A 16,548-nucleotide genomic window follows, 5' to 3' on the forward strand; every position below is an offset into this window, starting at 1 on the left:
GAATCACCATAATAGTTTGTTTCATCATGGCTTAGTGAAAGTTCAAGTTTTTCATAAGTTAGACAGGAAAATTTGTCTTGAGATCACGTTTCAATTTTAGCTTTTCCTCCATCCTCTTCAACTATGTCTAATGATGAAACAACACCTTCAAGCTCACCAGTGCAACAAGAGGTTTCTTCTTCAAGCAGACGAACCGAGAGGAAAGATAGGGCATTAGTGTTTTAGACATACTCTAGAGGTGATAGGCTTCTTTTTTCTCAAAGGATTGTTGAAAGGGCCAAGCCTGCAGCAGGTGAATAGAGATCTTCCTCATAGCATGAGGAATTCTCTCATCCAAGTACAAATGTGTCAGATATAGAGAAAGGATATGAGGGCAGAATTGAAGATCAGATCATAAGGAATAAGGAGGCTGAGATAAAGAGGTTGGATGGAAAGTTGAAAGAGGTGAATGCTTTTATAGCATTCTTGCAACAAGAGAACATGCAATTGAAAGTGAACCAAATGATCCAAGATAAACAAGCAGATTTTTCAAAGAAGGAAGATGTAAAGGGAAAAGAAGTGGCTAAATTGAAAATGTCAAAAGGTGAAGGAAAGAAAAGCACATCAGGGATACCAAGAACAAGAGCATCCAAGAGAGCCCTTGAGCTACAAAGGCACCAAAAGACTAGATTACTATAGATGACCTAATCACTAGAGAAATCAATGAAGATAGGGTATATTGGCTTGATAAGGTCAATGGAAACCTGGAAAAGCTCCTCAAGAAGGAAAGCAGGGACAATAACTTGCAAAGGAATATGGCTATGCATTACTACACAAAACAAAGTATCTCAAGTCAAAATCAAGCATTTGAAGAAGAAGCTCAAGGAAACCCTAACAAGCCAAAAGGACAAGGAAAAGCTTGATTTACTTGCTAATGCCTTCCTCATGGCATAACACAACATATTATAGCTTCACTTAGAAATTTTGAGAAGATTTGGAGATTTTTTTGTCATTTTCAAAATTTTGATGTTTTTTGTCTGTTTTAAAAACACAGTGGTAGTTATAAGCGCAACGCCTTGGCGCTGCACTTTCTCTACAGACGTCCAAATGGAAAAAAGGTTGTATTCTTGGATAGATAATCACCTATACTTATTAGATAACAACGTTTGCAAGCCTGTTAAAAGATAAATTGGGAGAAAAGACCAAAAAACAGGTCAAAAAGTCACTATCTGCCACTATTGTGAAGCAGGCGCCGCGCTTATGGAGACACCTTGGGGGAATCAATTTTTGAAGGCCTTCCCATTGGTCATTTTCAAAAAATCAAGATTTTCTGGAAACTAGATAGGAAATTCTAGTTGAACATTCTCTCATATTTCAAATTTCACTTTAGAAAGGCTTCCAAAATCCTCCTGCAAGATGGCGTTGCACTTATGCTTGAGTGCGCTGCTCTTTTGCCTAAATGCGCTGCACTTTTGCCTGTAGCATTCTTTCTCGGCTTATTTTTGCCAGATCTTGGTTTTATGATGTAATTTCAATATTTTAATGTATTGATGATACATTTATGGAAAAATTAGCATGATAGGTTGTTTTTGTGCTTAAATAGGCCTCATAAAAGAACCACAACTCAAATCAAAGTCTAAGAGAAGAGTTTGATTTTGACCTTCTCACTCTCTCTTGTTGGTTGAGAGATTCTTAGGAATTGTTCCACCACTTAGAAATTCGACCCCTGAAGGTGGGGAAATGGTTTATTCTATTCTATATGTGTCATTGCTCATTCAGAGAGAAGGGTTGGACTTCAGAGGAGAGGACTTATGCTTTCACACAATTAATCAAGGAGAAGTTGCATCTATTTTTCAAGAATACATGTGCAATGAGTTTGTGGTGTTGTTTTCTTTAAATATCAGTTACTTATGAATGAGTCCATCTCTCCTAACATGTTTTTATTTCCTCATGTGATTTTCCTTACAGTTATATAAGAAAAACTCTTTACATTTAAAGCTCTGTTTATGTGGAAAATCATGTTTGTGTATTTCTTCTTCTAAGTTAATGAATTCATGGTAATACATGCTCATTATAACCTTTTAAGATTTCAGACCCTAAACTACATTGACAAAACTCTTAAATCCATCATAAGTCACTGCTTTATTTCTCCTCTTTATGCCTGCTACTGCAACCCTTTGAGCCCTTGACCTAATTTCTCTTTTCTCATCCCTGGTCCATCAAACCAAAAACCCTAAATTTTCAAAAACTCAAATAGAACTATTATATCTAGCCTAAAATCAATTTCTCTTCCAGTCATTGACTATGAAATCCTTAGAGAGATCCCTCTTTGGTTTAGCAAGGCTTGCTGCTGAACTGCAAGTGGTTTCAAGTTAACTCTTTCGATCTCCTCCTCAGCCAACGACATCTTAGAGCATAACATTTTGGTTTCGTTACCATGGAAACGAATGATGAATTGTTCTTGGGATTCATTCTATTAGAGCATTCAAGAAGATAGGTCTTGTAGGAGATATCTTCTAGTATCTAAAGATAGTCTTGTTTTACAAATTTTATCAAGTTTAAGGTGTGAAAATTTTGGCTCCTAAAAGACATACTAGGTCAAATCCTGACCGTAATCCACCTTCTATCGTCGATGACCCAAAAAAATACTTAGAAAACTCAAGTCACCTATTTCTAAAAGTACAACTCGAAAATTAAAAAGTACTTCTTCCTTACCTCAAGATTTATTCACTGTGAAGCACCTTTCTTTTGATATTTAGTTTGAGCTATCTCTTTTTAGGTCAAAATCTGAGCCTTGCATTTATAAAGTAGTACTTAAACCTTTTCAATTTTATTCTCATCTCTTTTGTTCTAAATCCCTCTTTTCTAAAGCTAATCACGAACTGTGGTTGAATTTTGATCAACTCCAAAGTCTAGCTAACCAATTACAAATCACCACTGAAAAAGCTTACATCCAATATCAGCTTGAAAACCTAACTGATGTTTCATCCTCTAGTGTACCTCTGAATACATCAACTACTTTATCTCTTTCTACACCACCTCCATTAGTGTCATCATCTTTACCTCCACAACCCATTGTAGTACCTCTACTACATCTTCCAGTAGTCATGGCACAATTTTCTCCTCACATGTTTTCCTTCTCAAGTTACTGCTCTACCTCAAAACTATGGCCAAAGACTCCCTCTATTTGATGGAAGCCCAGAAATCACAGCCCAGTAGCATATTGATAAATTGGTAGATTTTACCGATCTGGAAGAGATTGATGATGAAGATGCTAAGATGAGAATCATAGCTCAGAGTTTTTCTGGAGATGTGAAGAGATGGTTTTGCAGTCTGGTTGCTAATTATATCAATAACTCTCAGCGGTTGATAGATTTGTTCCTAGCATGATGGCAAGAAAAGATAAATCCACAGTAGATTTTGGCTGAGTACAGTTCAATCAAAATAAATCCAAATGAGACAGTCCAAGAATGCACAACAAGGTTCAATATGGTGTATAATTGCATTCCTAACAGTATGAAACCTCCACCTGATTTAGCACTTCTCCACTATCCTGAAGCCTTCGACCCAGACATGGCATATTAGCTTAGGGAGAGAGACCTTGCAACTCTTGAAGAAATGCAGCGAAATGCAGTAAGTGTTGAAGCTAATATTCTCATCAAGAAATCTAAAACAAAGCCTGAGAGACCTGAGAAGAAAGTTATCTTTAAAGAAGAGCCCTCCTCATCTTCTGATGTAAAGCTTGATACTCTGATTAAAACCATGGAAAGAATGATGGATAGAATGTCTATAATAGATCGACAAGCGTAGCCTTTAGTAAGGAATCTGAACTTTTGAGAAGAGTAGAAACAACAATTCATAAATAAGCAAAAAGAGCAACAAAATGAGGATCCTCAGGGACAAGTAAGAGCTCCATTTTAGCAGAATTACACCGAAGGGCAGGAAGAAGATGAAGAGGAAATTGTAGAAGAAAATAATTTCTTTGAGGAAGATGAGTTTCCTACTTTTCTAATTGAGGAAAATTAGTTTTCTGAAGAGTCTTTTATACCAAGTGATCAGCAGCTTGTACTTGCAAGTGATGATCTATGGGTAGTGCAAACCGATGAATACCAAAGAGGATATCATAATGCTCTCGGTCATTTGCAGAAAAGTACAACTTAAGGAACATAAATGTACCTGTCAGATTGAATCTCAAGAGGGAGAATGCACAGAAAGATACCCAAAGCAAAGAAACAACCCCTCCAAAACAAAATAAAGAAAAGGATATTGTCATACTAAGTCGGGATAAAACTAATGAAGCCTCTACCAGCAATGTGAGGAAGGATAAAGAGGTCCAAAGAGAAATTCATAAGGAGTCTCAAGCTAAAGGCCATATTGAAAAGAAGGACATCACTACAAAAGAGGTAGATAAGCAGTCTAATCTATTTAGTTTAGAGAATGAAATTTTCAAGTTGAAAGTTTCAATTCCTCTAACTGAATTAGTAAAGAATGATAAGTACAAGTTTCAGATTGCTAAAATACTATAGGTAGACCAAATGTCAGACACAGTAAATGTTGCCGATGATGACCCTACAATGCTGTTTGGTCTAGCCTTACAAGGAAGTCTTGAGGATAGTGAAATTCCACCTTTCTATCTTAGCCTCAAACTTCATGACTTCATCCTCCATAATGCCATGCTAGACTCTGGTGCCTCTCATCACCTTATGCCAAAAATTATCATGGAAAAACTAGAACTATGTATCACCTGACATTATCATGACCTCTACTCATTTGATTCGGGAAGAGTGAAATGTCTTGGCTTTATCATAGATTTAGTAGTGTCCCTGGATTGAATTCTGGCCAAGAATATTTTGATGGATATAGTGTTCACTACTATCCCTCCTCAGTTTGGTATGTTGCTTTCACGGTCTTAGGGGGCAAAGCTGAAAGGAACCTTACAACTTGATTTTTCATATGCTATTATTCCAGTATTTGGGCAGCTTAGAAAACTGTATCGGGAGAAGAAGATGAAATTCATGATTAGTAGCAAGGAAAAACAAATAAATCACCCCATCCATGTTGTACATACTGATCTAGACTCTTTCATTTTGTATAGCGATATGAATTTAGTAGATGATGATAGTCAGCTTGTAGAAATTTCAAAAGTTTCGGATGTCATAAGTAGTGTGCAGAAAGTTTTGATTGCTGAAGGAAAAGAAAAGAAAGAAGAGTGTTTGCAGCGAGTAAATTCTCTTGACAAGATTGCTGAGTTAGTGCAAAAAACATAGATCATTGAGACAACAAGTCATCCTCCAAATAATCAAACAGTACAACCTTCAGAAGTTCTTTCTTCAGATGAAGAAAATGTTCTTTTGACCATGGATTTTGATGGCGCATTGGGAAACGAAGGAGCTGGGATTGGTGTGTGGATTCATGGCCCATTGCATCATTCCTGTAAAATTCCATGCAATGTAAGAATGAGTTCATATAAGTTGGCCTTTGACTACTCAAACAATGAGGCGGAATATGAAGCATTGATTGTTGGCCTCAAAATTATGAAAAAGTTGGGAGCAAAGAAAAGTTTTGTTTATGGAAACTCCGAGTTGGTAATAAAACAAGTGAAAGGGGAATACGAGGCCAAGCATCCAAGAATGAGAGCTTATCGTAATTCTCTCTTGGACATCCTAAAAAAAATTTTAGAATATACTTTATCTCTGATTCCTAGATCTCAGAATGTTATAGCTGATTCTCTTTCTACTGCAGCTAGTATGGTGAAGATTCCCATTCACTCCAATCAGAAGTATTCAATTCATGCTAAACATCGGCCAGTTGTTCTTGATAATATGAGATATTGGAAGGTGTTTTGGGATGACAAACAAATCAATAATTTTATGCAGATGGAAGATGAATTCCAAAATTTCCGCATTGATGATGCATCTAATATGAATGATCAAGAAATTGAAGCAACTGAGATTGAAATACTACAACTGAAGGACAATAACATTCCAAGAGGTCTTGTACCTTTGGAAGAGTTGTTTAATCAAGACGATGTTGCCAAAAAGCCCACCATGGTCCCCACAGAGAAAGGTGTCGAAGATGTGAACATTGGTACAACAAACAAGCCTAAAATGGTCAAATCGTCAAACAATCTACCTCCTGAGATGAAAAGTAGGTACATTTCATTGATGGAAGAACTTTCTAATGTATTTTCTTGGGACTATTTATATTTAAAGGTGTATGACAAGAACATCATTCAGCACACTATACTGGTTAAGCCTAATCAAAAGCCATTTCGCTAGAAACTGAGGAGGATAAATCCTAAGTTTCTTCCATCAATTGAAAAAGAGGTAAATAAGCTTTATAAATATGATATTATAGTTCCTATTAGATTTTTTGAATGGATGTCCAATCTAGTGTCAGTGAGAAAGAAGACCGGGGAGATTTGTCTTTCCATTGATTTTAGAAATTTAAACAAAGTATACTTGAAGGAAAATTTCCCCCTACCAAAGATAGATCATATTCGTCAGACGGTAGTTGGGTCTTCCAGGATGTCATTGCTTAATGGATATTCTGGGTACAATTAGATTTTGGTGGAAAAGGATGATTAGCTGAAAACAACCTTCACAACACCATGGTGTACATTCATGTACGCCAAGATGCCATCTGGATTAAAGAATGCAGGAGTGACTTTTCAGCGGGTTATGGATATAGATTTCGCTAATGAAAAGGTTGTATTTCTGGTAATTTATTTAGATGACCATATAGTTTTTTCAAAATCTGATGAAGACCAATTACATCATTTGAGAATTGTCTTTCAGAAATGAAAAAAAATTGGTATATCACTTAATCCAAAGAAGAGTTTATTTGCCACGGAAGAAGGCAAGATGTTGGGACATATTATATCCAAGGATGGCATTCGCATTGATACTGCAAGAGTTCAAGCCATTCAACAATTAAATTTCCCAAAGAATAAAAAATAAATTCAGTCTTTTAATGGGAAAATAATTTTTTTTAGAAGATTCATTCTTAACCTCACTAAACATTTGAGAGAAATGAAAAACATGTTGAAAAAGGACAGTGAGGTAAAATGGTCTCTTGATGCCAAGAAGTCCTTCAATGCAATATAATTTGAATTATCTACTACTCCTACTTTGATTAGTCCCGATTATACTTCAGATTTCATCATATTTTCATTCGCCTCTGAGCATACCTTAGCAGTTGTACTAATGCAAAAGAAAGATCAGAAAATTGAACAACCTATAGCATTTTTCAGCTGAAAAATAAGGGATGCAGCATTGAAATAAAACATAGTTGAGAAGCAAGCTTTGACATTGGTGAAAGCTCTCAAAGATTTTCGAGTTTATATTCTTCATTCTCACACCATTGCTTATGTTCCAACAGCAGCTATAAAAGAAGTTCTTGTGAAGACAGATCCTAAAGGTAGGTAGGGAAAATGGATCACAGCCATGCTAGAACATGATTTGGGGATAAATCCCATAAAGCTCATCAAGGGACAAGGTTTGGCTAAGCTCATGGTTGAATCTAATTTTCATGCATTAGATATGAATCTTATTACTGCCCTTTCAGAGGAAGAAGAAGAAGAATCACAGTTACAAGTGTCTGACATGTTCACTTCATCTCCATGGTACTATGACATTGTTTATGTATTGCAACATTTAAATCCTCCACCAAAAGTGCCCAAAGGTAAAAGTAGATCCTTAAAGTTGGAAAATTCAAAATATTGCATTCTTGATGGTGTTTTGTTTTGGAAGGATCTGGGTGGTGTGTTGCTGAATTGTTTGGTTGAAAATAAAGCAAAGGATGTAATGCAAGATTTCCATAAAGGATATTGTGCCAGTCACCTTTTCAGGAAAACCATGACAAAAAAAATTTGAGAGACGGTTTTTATTGGCCCACTCTTTTTTGTGATGTATATAAAATAGTGATGAGCTGTCCTGAATTTCAGATTTTTCAGGGAAAAAGAAAGCTTTTACCATTACCCTTGCAGCCCATTTCAGTCACAACTCCTTTCCAGCAATGGGGTCTTCATTTTATTGGAAAAATCCATCCTTCATCGTCTGCATAACACAAATCGATCCTGACAGCCACTAACTATTTTACAAAATGGATTGAGGCAATCCAACTAGGCAAGCTACTGATTTTGTTATAATTTAGTTTATTGAATCTATTATCATGTCTAGATTTGGCTGCCCACAAAAGATAATCACCAAAAATTCTTCCACTTTCAAGTCCAGGAAGATGGTGGAATTTTGTGCAAAATATCATATTGTATTGGGGCATTCTACAGCTTATCATCCGCAAGGGAATGCTCTGGCTGAATCTTCTAATAAATCTCTGATCAACATCATCAAGAAAGTTTTAGAACTTAATAAGAAGTACTGTCACAAAAAACTCATCAATGCTTTATGGACAGACAGGGTCAGTACTAAGAAATCCATAGGTATGTCTCCTTTCCATTTGGTGTACGAGGTTGATATTGTTTTTGCTTCATCTCTTCTTATCATGGTCATGAAAATTCTGCAGGAAATTGACAATGAAACAAATGATATGAGCGAAGGATAAATCAGATGATCCATTTACAACAAACTAGGGAGGATGTTTTCCAAAATACTTCTAAACTTCAGGAAAGAATCAAAAAGACCTATGATCGCAAGACAAAAGAAGACAATTTCAATTTAGGTGATGTGGTTCTTCGTTGGGATGCTAGAAATGAAGAAAAAGGAAAACATGGCAAGTTTGAAAACTTATGGAAAGGGCCATATGGAATCTCATCTTTCAGAGGAAATAATTATTTTCTATTGGAGGAGATGAATGGGGAATATTATTTAGGAGGAGCAGTCAATGGTAGGCTTCTCAAGCACTACCATACTTGAAGAAATTTCTTCAAATTTTCACCACCATTGTATATACCTATTTACTTTTTATGTTCAAGTGTCAAGTGGATATCATAGGAGTTTGAAGCCCGAGGAGAAGGCCATAAGGCTTCTTTGATTAGCTACTGGTTTTATTTTTCTTTTAGAGTCATATCATGTCAGATAGACAGTCAGTTTTCAGTTTGAGTCTAGTCTATGGAATTATGGCTCCATTGTCCAATGAATAAGGGTACTTGGTCTATGGTGTTCTTAACACCTCCAAGGAGTTGCCATCCCCAGCTGGAGCCAATGTTAGTGTTTGTTAGTCATGTCAGTCACCGGTGATCAAATGTGCCCTTACATAGTTATTTTTAGGATTTCAAGTCAAATTTTTATAGTTTCAAAGAGTTTTTGAATAAAGAAATTTGGTCACCAGTTAACAAGGTCAGTGTTTACTATTCCTTTCAGTCTCATGGTCAAAGAACACTATCTTTGTCAAGTCAAATTATTGTTAGAAGATTCCCGTAGTCACTATGTTCATAATTCACCTAATAAGCCTATGTTAAGTCACCACTAGGTCAATAGGTTAAACTTCTAAACTTGGTCTTTTTACCATTAAAATTCATTTTATGAGGAATAGTAGAGATCAACTTGGTAATAAAGGTTTTTTAAATCATGCTTTTTATTTCATTTTCTTAAATGAAATACCATCATAAAGATCATGAAGCTGCAAAGTGTCAAGTCCAAGTTATAATTTTTATGGTGGGTCCACTACCATTTGCAAAGGAAAAATCGATTTTCTCAAGTTATAAAAGGCCATCACTCACTCTCATTCACTCTCCATTTTCCCATTTCACTTTCCAACACTCAACTCCATCTAATCAAGGTGATATTGTTAGACAAGGAGACTTTTCTACATCCATAAGTCGATTTCTCCATTAGTGTTGCACAAATAACTTTGTTCTACTACGCAAATGCCAGGCAGCTGCTCCATCATCTCTCCAAGGTTTTGAGATCCCTATAGTGGTTTCCTTTATCATTTTCACATTGTTCTACTACTAATATAGGTTGGTGGTTTATCATAAGGTTCAATCCTCTCTCAATTCTCTCAACTGTGCTTGTTATGCTTCATGTCCATCTCCTAGGGTTTTTTAATACAATCTTCAAGGTTTTCATCATTTTCATGTCAAATTTCTGCTAAAACTTGTATACAACTATTTGTACACCATCATCTATCCTAAACATACCCTCCTAAACACCCTCCATCAAATCTACTCTCATATCTCATCAATTTTACCTAAACCCTAGACATATTACACCTTCTAAACCAAAGGACTGTGTTTTTCTTGTTTGGAAACCCTCCACTTACTCAAATCCTAAATTTCCACTTTCCATGGCTTCCTAACCTCCCTCAGCTTCCCCCTAAATTTTCCTATAAATTTTCCATTTCCCTATCCCTGTCATTTCCCTAAACTCTCTCACAACTATTAAAAACCCTTCTTTTTCCTACAGTCAAAACCCTAGTTTCTATCATAAGAGCTAAGTGTTGAATTGGAATTTGAAACCTATGAACAAAGGACACATAGGGGAGGACATGTCATCAGATATGAACCTACCTCAACCCATGAGGCCTTATCATCTCCCTTCATTATAAAATCATTTTAAGATGTTGGTTGTCTTACATTTTGCTAGAGAATTGAGCAATTGAAGTTTCATGATCAATTGACCAGTGATTTTTCCACCAAACTAAGAAAGGATAGGGTGACCATAGCAGGATTTAAATTCATTGTTTCAAGGCAACCTACCTCCGCAGCTATAGGGATTCCAAACACTGGAGAAATTTGTTTCAAGAGAGAATACCGTGACATTCAAAATTACAAGATGTACCTAAAGCCACCATACAAGGCAACTCCATTATATTATTTTCTATTCAGACATTTTTTAGAAATATATACCCTCTCATGAAAATGATCATGAAGTACTTCACATATGAGGGCAGTTATTCAAGGTTGTATAAGTACCACATGAATCTTTTGATGCATTTCACCAGTGTTCAGTGAATCAATTTGTCTCATTATCTGTACAAAAATCTGATTAAAATGACAGAAAAGGTACAAAATCTAGGAGATAATAACCATAATAGTTTGTTTCATTATCGCTTAGTGAAAGAGCTAGTTTTTCATCAGTTAGCACAGGCAAATCTATCTTATGATCACTTTTCAAGTTCAACATTTCCTCCATCTTCTACAACTATGTCTAGTGATGAAACAACACCTTCAAGCTCACCAGTGTAGCAATAGGTTGCTTCTTCAAGCAGACCAACCAAGAGGAAAGACAGGGAAGAAGTTTTTCAGACATAATCCAGAGGTGATAGGCTTGTCTTTGCTCAAGGGATTATTGAAAGGGTGAAGCCTGCAGCGGGTGAACAGAGAGCTTCCTCACAGCATGATGAATTCTGTCATCCAGGTATAAACGTGTCAGATATGGAGAGAGGATATGAGGGAAGAACTGAAGATCATATCATAAGGAATAAGTAGGTTGAGATAAAGAGGTTGGAAGGAAAGCTGATAGAGGCGAATGCTTTAATAGCATGCTTGTGACAAGAGAACATGCAATTGAAAGTGAACCAAATGATCCAAGATAAACAATCAACTTTTTCAAAGAAGGAAGATTTAAAGGGAAAAGTAGTGGCTAAATTTGAAGTGTCAAAAGGTAATGGAAATCAAAGTACATCAAGGAGGCCAAGAACAAGATCATCCAAGATAGTCCTTGAGCTACAAAGGGGGGTTTCTCTAGCAAAAGAACAGACTACTGTAGATGACCTAATCACTAGAGAAATCAATGAAGATGGTATATTGGCTTGATAAGGTCAATGGACACCTGGAAAAGCTCCTCAAGAAGGAAAGAAGGGACAATAACTTGCAAAGGCATATGGATATGGATTACTACACAAGAAACAAAGTATCCCAAGTCAAAATCAATAATTTGAAGAAGAAGCTCAACGAAACCCTAACAAGCCAAAAGCACAAGGAAAAGCTTGATTTACTTGTTGATGCCTCCATCATGGTAAATTTTAGGGGCGAATTTTAGAGGGGAATTTTTTTTATAAAACACCTATTTCATATATTTAGCCGAAGTTTTATTTAAAAAATAATTATTTTTTTCATTTTAGCCCAAAAAAAGGGGCGATAAACTATGAAAAGAATCCTTTGACCCGATTTGCCTGGTTTGGGAGGTTATATTCCATTACAATTGCCCCATTTTCTTCTTTGCAATGTTAAATTCATTTGCAATCACCCATTTTCTGGTTTGGGAGGTTGTATTTGGTCCCAATAAATAAAAATATAAACAAAGTGGAGGTATGAAAATAAATAAAACCTATTTTTATACTTCCTCTAAAGGTATGGTACATAAATAAAAATATGAATAAACTATAGGTATGGTAAATAAATAAAACCACTTTTTATATTTAGTCCATAACCCTCTTTCTATTTAAGAAGGCTAAAAAAAGACGTTTTATTTAAGTGAATCCTATGGGCCAAATACCATATTTATAAAAGAGGTATGGTAAATTAATAAAAATATAAATAAATGAGAGGTATGGTAAATAAATAAAACAATTTTTTTATATTTACTCCATCAGTCACCTTATATTTACGAACACGCAAGGGTGTAAATAAGTAAAAATATAAATAAAGTGGAGGTATGGTAAATAAATAAAACAGCTTTTTATACTTACTCCAAAGGTATGGTAAATAAATAAAACACTTTTTTAATATTTACTCCATAAGTCACCTTATATTTATGAACATGCAAACATGTAAATAAATAAAAATATAAATAAAGTGGAGGTATGGTAAATAAATAAACCTCTTTTTATACTTACTCCAAAGGTATGGTAAATAAATAAAACCTCTTTTTATATTTAGTCCATAACCCTCTTTCTATTTAAGAAGGCTAAAAAAAGAGGTTTTATTCAAGTGAATCCTATGGGCCAAATACCATATTTATAAAAGAGGTATGGTAAATTAATAAAAATATAAATAAATGAGAGGTATGATAAATAAATAAAACATTTTTTTATATTTACTCCATAAGTCACCTTATATTTAAGAACACTAAAAAAATGTGTTATATTTAGGTGAAGCCTATGGGCCAAATACCATGGGACAAATTATTATTAATACCATGCAAAAAAAACATTATTAACCCTAATATTAGTATTAATAAAAATGAAGATGGCACATGGTATTGTCCCATGGTATTCACGTGCAATGTATCCTATTTAAAGGGGCGAAGCCTATGGGGAAAATACTATGGGCCAAATACCATGGTCCAAATTATATTAATACCATGAAAAAAACATTAGTAACCCTAATATTAGTATTAATAAAAATAAAGATGGCACATGATATTGACCCATGGTATTCATGTGCAATGTAGCCTATGTAAAGGGGGAATTACACCAGCAAAGATCCATCTTTACTCTGGATCTACTAAGCGACGAGAGGGATCAAATATCGTGATATGCAAACTAGAATAGAGTGAAAAATATTTTATCCCTCTTGGGGCTTGGTAGATCAAGAGTAAAAATGGATCTTGTAATTTAATGTCACTTAAACATTTTAACTTGGTTAAAATAAAAAATTAAAACTAAAATAAATTATTAATTTTATTAATTTTTAAAATTACTAATAGTATTTTTTAAGCTCCAGGTTTATGATAACTCGTGGTATTGACCCATGGCAATACCATGATATTCTTGTGAGCATAGACTATTTAAAGGGGAAATTCTATCAGCTTAGATCCATCTTAATTCAGGGTCTACCAATTGCTGAGATGGATAAATAGATTTCATCCCTCTAAGAGTGGTAGATGTGGAGTTAAGATGGATATAGGTTGGTTTTTATGATAAGGAAGATATTAAATAGACTTAGGAAATTATATTGTAAAAAACATCTTAACGTGAATGGCTAAAGATACATTTAGTCACTTAACAAAATTTAGTAAAAAATACCAATATCTCCATTAATATTGGTTTTCCTGATTTAACAAAAAAATTCAAAATAGTGAAATCTTATCACCCTTTCCACATCACCCTAGCAAAAGAGAGATAGTCGCTGCCTAGATTTCCCACCATTTTTCAAACTTTCTCAATATGATATCTTCATGAAAAAGTTAAGGTATTGATGTTGGATTAGTTGTTTGAAAAATATGCAAGTTAAGGTATTGATGTTGGATTAGTTTCTTGAAAAATATGCTGGTTTGTACAACCTCTCATCTTCTCTGTTATTCTTAGTTTGTCGTAATGATTTGTAGGGGTTGGTCCACATAACCATATTGTCCTAAAAGGTGGATATTGTGCACCAAAAAGGAAATTAATCCCCATGTTACAAAGCTGTTAAAAAATGCAAGAGGTATCAAGGTAGTGAATTATGATTGTAAACCTAGCTTTCCTCAGCTTAGGTTTACAATCATTTAGCACACAAGGGACGATATCACACCTAGCTTTAACTCAACTTAGGTTTACAATAATTTAACACACAAGGGAGGGGTGTTACACTTAAAAATGAATAACTATTGCACAAATATCTAAAAATCATGGCATAAATATTCCAACTGCATCAAACAATTATGGAAAAAAAAAATTAAGAAATTATTCACATGACATTCTATTTTGAAAATACTACAATAAGACCTTCAAGTTATGGTCCAATCAAATATTTGCAAGATAAGTTTTTCAATAACATTGAAAAATATATATTTGTTTTTCAATGTTAAACATTATAACTTCCATTTTTCAATGTTGAAGTAATAGTGTCCAATTGGAAAATCAATTGGGCCTAATAACTAACATAGAAACCACTATTAAATGTCCGTATAAATATATAATTTATACATATATACATTTATTCCAACTGCATCAAACAATTATGGAAAAAAAAATTTAGAAGTTATTGACACGACATTCTACTTTGAAAATACTACAATAAGACCTTCAAGTTATGGTCCAATCAAATATTTGCAACATAAGTTTTTCAATGTTAAACATTATAACTTCCATTTTTCAATGTTGAAGTAATAGTGTCCAATTGGAAAATCAATTGGGCCTAATAACTAACATAGAAACCACTGTTAAATGTCCATATAAATATATAATTTATACATATATACATTTAAAAAATCATTCTTGACCATGGAGATTCATTCTCACTTTATTATGAAGGTTATTAATATGTAAATAGGATTTGCTAAAATACCATGGACCAATACCATAGCTTATCAATACCTTATGAACAAAAAATCAAAACTCATTTCATATGATAATCGTGTGTATCACATTTTTGTTTCAATTAATTTATTTTATTTCAATTAATGAATTTAAATAAAAGGGCACTAAAGGGATAACTACTTTGAAAATAGTTATTAGCCTTTGATATGTGTATACTACTAAATATATTCTTGAAAAGATTATAGAGGTTAAATCACTACCATCCATGTAATAATTATTGATAACTAAATTAGAATTCTAGAAGCCCAATTCCTAAATATACATGCCTATTGGCATATGAATATCCCTACCATAAAGGGATTGGAGGGATATCTTATTATATAAAAATCATTTATCCTCACATATTAATGTATATTTTAAACATTAATCAATACCTTATGACCAAAAAATCAAAACTCATTTCATATGATAATCGTGTGTATCACATTTTTGTTTCAATTAATTTATTTTATTTCAATTAATGAATTTAAATAAAAGGGCACTAAAGGGATAACTACTTTGAAAATATTTGTTAGCCTTTGATATGTGTATACTACTAAATATATTCTTGAAAAATTTATAGAGGTTAAATCACTACCATCCATGTAATAATTATTGATAACTAAATTAGAATTCTAGAAGCCCAATTCCTAAATATACATGCCTATTGGCATATGAATATCCCTACCATAAAGGGATTGGAGGCATATCTTATTATATAAGAATCATTTCTCCTCACATATTAATGTATATGTTAAACATTAATCGTGATAATATAATATTTATATAATGTTTTTTTCCATACCTAATAGTTTTACCTTTTGTAAGGAAAGCGGCCTAGATCAAATTTTCCCCTACCTACAATAACTTAGAACAAGATATTTAAAGTTTTAAAATGATGGTGGTAGTCTTTTGTTATGAGACTTTAATGCTAGAAACGGAAGTAATCAATCTATTCATTTAAATAATGATTCTAAACCTACTCCTTTATAGTTAAATGGGGACCTTTTTTTAGTTAACATATAGAAAAGAAAGCTAATAAAGCTTTACAATTGTCATCATCTAGAAGTTTGCAATGGTCTAATGAAGTGGACAAAATCCAACCAAATTACATGTATTCATGGGCTATATAAAAGGCAGATATGTTATATGATATCCCTATCTACAATCAAATAGTAAATTTTAATCTTTTAAATCACAATTATCCTAATGTTCATAATAAATATTTAACACTAACTCTTTATTTCATGAAAAAAAAAACAAAAAAAGGCCAATTAAATAAAATTATAAATTAAGATAATTTCCATCTGAAAGAAAATTACAATTTTTTTAAGGATTTAAAAGTGCAATACATATCGTATATTATAAGAACAATATTTAAAACATCTTTCATGAATTTGCAATAATCCTTTGGACTTATGTTAACAAGTTATATGAGGCATTGTG

Source organism: Pinus tabuliformis, chromosome 1_1, assembly GCF_031772625.1.
Source record: "Pinus tabuliformis cultivar Carrire ecotype Pingquan chromosome 1_1, CPIR1, whole genome shotgun sequence".
Classification (NCBI taxonomy): domain Eukaryota; kingdom Viridiplantae; phylum Streptophyta; class Pinopsida; order Pinales; family Pinaceae; genus Pinus; species Pinus tabuliformis.